The sequence below is a fragment of the Otolemur garnettii genome, unplaced genomic scaffold (genome assembly GCF_000181295.1).
Source record: "Otolemur garnettii isolate 467f Iridium unplaced genomic scaffold, OtoGar3 scaffold00030, whole genome shotgun sequence".
NCBI classification, from domain to species: domain Eukaryota; kingdom Metazoa; phylum Chordata; class Mammalia; order Primates; family Galagidae; genus Otolemur; species Otolemur garnettii.
The window spans coordinates 6,530,255-6,534,658 of NW_003852425.1; positions in this window are offsets into that span (position 1 = coordinate 6,530,255).

Sequence of the window (4,404 nt, forward strand, 5' to 3'; positions counted from 1 at the left end):
ACAGGGTCTTGCCCTTACTCAAGCTGGTCTCAAACTTCTGAGCTCAAGATATCCACCTCCTCAGCCTCCCAGACCTAGGATTACAGGTGCGGGCCAAGTACAGTTCTAAGAACAATGAATGCAGTGCTGAAAAAGACACAATTCTTGCTCCGTGGAGTGCACATTCCAGTGGCTGAGATACAAAGTTGTAAACAAAAATAATTTAATTTCAAGTGAAATTTGGATCATAATATCTCCAAGAACAAATATACTGAAGAGGGCTAAAGAACAATTTCACTTTCCCCATGAAATTCCTCTCCCAAGATGACACAGCTCAATACCAAGAGAGGAACCCTTGGCCTCCAATTGCCTCCACGGGGCAAAGTGAGAACATGGTGAGTGAGCACCCAGCTTCCTCTGTCAAGCAGGATGACACCCAAGAGGCCACCCTCCCCAGAATACTGAAGCCATAAGCATGGCTGTGCAGTTGGGAGAGACTGGAAGAAAGGAAGGTAAGCTGCATGATCTGCCGACCACTCCGTGGGCTCCACCAGGAAGCCTGCCCACAGGCTGCTGGGGGTTCAGGACTGTGGGTCCCCCAGCTTCACCGACTGAGCACGGCAAACTCTCTGCTCACTCTCACCTTCTCTCTGTGGCTCCTCAGGTGCACCCGTGGACAGCAAATGCAAGTGTCTCTCACTGACAGCCAGCCCAGGCTGTGGGACTATGAAAAGGCATGCAAACTTGGGCGTTTCAGTGGACCAGCCTAGAGAAAATAAAGGGAGGCTCCCCGCACTTGGCCTGGATTTATAGGATCAAGAAAAGATACACAATTTTTTTTTTTTTTTTTGAGAGAGTCTCACTTTTTCACCCCTGGTAGAGTGCTATGTCCTCATAGCTCATAGCAACCTCAAACTCTCCAGCTCAAGTGATCCTCTTGCCTCAGCCTCCCAAGTAGCTGGGACTACAGGTGCCCACCACAGTGCCTGGCTATTTTTAGAGAGAGGGTCTCACTCTAGCTCAGGCTGGTCTCGAACTTATAAGCTTAGGCAATCCACTGGCCTTGGCCTCCCCAGAGTGCTAGGATTGCAGGCGTGAGCCATCGCACTCAGCCTAAGACACACAATCTTAGGAATCCGCCACAACATGTGGAGGGGGCACATCGGTAGAGAAAGTCTTGAGAGAACACTGGAATCCCTAGACATCTGAGCACGTATCTCTCCTGACGGGGGCTTTGGCCATCAGTGGAGGATCAAGGAAACAGCCAACCTACCCAGAGACCTTGCAGACAGCAGCGTAGGGGAAGAAATTCTCCAGCTCTCTCTCCTCTCACCTATACACCTCTTGCAGGTGCCCCCCGCTGGCCAAACCTAACAGAAAATCAGAGGTCATAAAGGTCGGCATCCTGCGGCACAGGGAGGGTGGACCTGTAGAGACGACAGGGACTGCCCATCATAGTGACCCTCAAAATTGCTTCCTAAAATTTAACAGATATAACCCTGAGATTTAGATACAGCCAGGTGTGTCCTTCAGTGCAATTGCAATGGCTGATTATAAAGGCTGCTTTATTTATTTAACATTGTCAGCTGCGGTGGAAAGAGGTATGAACCATGGGTACTTTGGTTCCTGTCTTGGCTGGGATGCGGCTGAGGAACAAAGAGAAAAGGGATGTGGAAAGAAAAAGACACAGATGATATCTTCTGAAGTCTTAGGCATTTGCACTTTAAGACTCTTCTTTGGGAGAAATCTGGAAGGTTCACACAGAAAAGTGGGCCGTGAGCTCAAGCCAGGGCTCCTTACAGTACATAGTGAACTAAACCCCAGGAATGCTACAGTGCTTGGCTTCCTCGAGAAAGACTCACTGACTGTGAGAACCTCCCAGCCACTTTCCCAGAGTGGTCCCCCCTACTCCCATGTGACTTGGAGCTTTCTCTCTCTCTTCAAGTCTGGGGACTTAAAACCACAGTATTTATGTCATCAGAACTTTTTATGCGCACGTTTATACAGTTACCATTGGTTATGAAAATAACATGTTGCTCGTAATTCTAAGAAAAGTCTAAAGCTGACCAGGAAAGGGCAGAGGACAGGCTCACAGAGAGGGGTTTTCTGGGCAATCTCCTCTTTAATGAAAATCCTCCTCCATCTCATGAGGATCCTGACTGCCAGGGTGAAGGGCTGGATTTTATGTTATGACCATTAAAATGGTCATAACTGAAATATATGTGTCTCAGAGTCAAAGAACTCTAACATGCACAACCAGTAGCACCACAGGCCCCCTGCCAGCCACAGGTGCCTGCCTTGAAGTGGGTCAGGGTGGAAAGAGGAGAGAGCCCAGGTTCCAGGTGTGCCTGCCCCTCGGGACATCCTTTTTCATTTTTCTTTTCTTTTTCTTTTCTTTTCTTTTTTTTTTTTTTTTTTTGAGACAGATTCTTACTTTATTGCCCCTGGTAGAGTGTTGTGGTGTTAAAGTTCACAGCAACCTCCAAATCTTGGGCTCAAGTGATTCTCTTGCCTCAGCAACCCCAGTAGCTGGGATTATAGGCGCCCTCCACAGCGCCCATCTACTTTTTTAGAGACGGAGGGTCTCACTCTGGCTCAGGCTGGTCTTGAACCTCTGAGCTCAAGTAATCTACCCGCCTTGGCCTCTCAAGTGTTGAGAGTATAGTGTGAGCCACTGCGCCTGGCCTTTTCCATTTTTCAAAGGGCTTTTCCAGTCAAAGCTTTCCCTTAAACTTTTGGGAATGAAGTTCCTTATCTGTAAAACAGTGAGAAATAATTATGCTATTTATAAAACCCCTTCCATCCCTCAGATGGTTTTTGAGAACGTTCCATTTAAACCACCAAGCCTTTTCAATTTTTATCAATAGAGCACATGATTTAGTGTTTGAATATGTGAACAATATCTCCATCTAGTGGACAAAGGGTCATAATACTAACAACAAATAATAAAAATGAGTGAACTTTCAAAAGGAGAAAGTAGTTACTGGAATTTTCCAGATAGTATCTCTCAACTTACTGTAGATTGTGAGACTCTTAGAGAATCTAACGAAAGTATGCACCCTCCCAGCTCCAAAAACACAAAAGGCACATTAATTTCTGCATACAATTTTAGAGAATTATATGACCCTTCTTAGCCCTCCACAATCATATGCATGGGCCAAAGTTTAAGTCTCCACTGTATATTTATTTCAATCATCGGGTGGATAAAAAAGGATTCTATAATAATTAGGAGCCAATACATGTCAGAGCACATCTCTTGTCTTTTTAAAAAATCTAACCATAATCTTAAGTCCACTTCCCATTTGGGGAGTTACTTCATTGTATTTGAGTTGGTGGAAGATAAGGTCCCATCTACCACGGCAGAAGCAGCCAGATTCTCCTTGGCACGAAGCACATTTGCTTCCATCAGATTTTGATTCTTGAGAAGGTGGAGCAAAGATATAGGGAAGGCTGAAAAATTATTAAAGAAAGCAGTGAAAGTCTAGCCCTGGCAGTGTCCATAGGTAGCAAAGCCAGGAGTGGGGTCCTGGCCTGGTCTTTCCTTGGCCAGAATTCCGTCTCCCCACTGTCCTGCCCATTTAGATATCATGTTCTTCAATCCCATCTGTTTTGTGAACTGCTTGACATTCTTCTCACAAATTCCTTTACTGCTTAACTCAGAACCTATTACGTGAAATTAAGTTACACACATCCAATTCTTAAAGGTGACCAGAAAGGTAATTCTCATTGAATGTTAACATTTTTGTCATTTAGTTCTGCAGTCCCAACCCGCTAGGCTGCAGACCAGTACTGGTCCATGGCCTGTTAGGAACTGAGCCACATAACAGTAGAGAGCAGTGGGTGAGCAAGTGAAGATTTATCTGTATTTACAGTCATTCTCCATCCTCCCCATCACCACCTGTTAGGCATCACCTTGAAAAAGAGTCCACATTCATCAGTGTTAAGGATATTGTCATTTTTGAATCCTCTCGTGAAGTCTGGGACTTTTTGATGAACTCTTCCACAACTTCTACTGGAACGTCCTTGGATTCACCACATAGTTTATATTTCTGTAGCCAACCACTTGATGCTTGGGTATCTGCCACCCTGAACTCATGAGCAAATTTTTTAGCAACTTCTTGGATCATCAGCCCAGAAATTCAGGTGATAATTGTCCTCATTTGTTTCAACCGCTTAATATGGCTTAATTGACTTCATCAAGGGAAGATTTCATGTTTTTTTTTCACTGTAGGTCTCTGCCTTCCTTACCATCTCTCTGCAAGTACTCATATTTACGTTTGAGAATGTTACTAACTTATATGTACACCATGGAATACTATGCAGCCATTAAGAAGGATGGAGACTTTACGTCCTTCATGTTCACATGGATGGAGCTGGAGAATGTTCTTCTGAGCAAAGTATCACAAGAATGGAGGAAAAAGTATC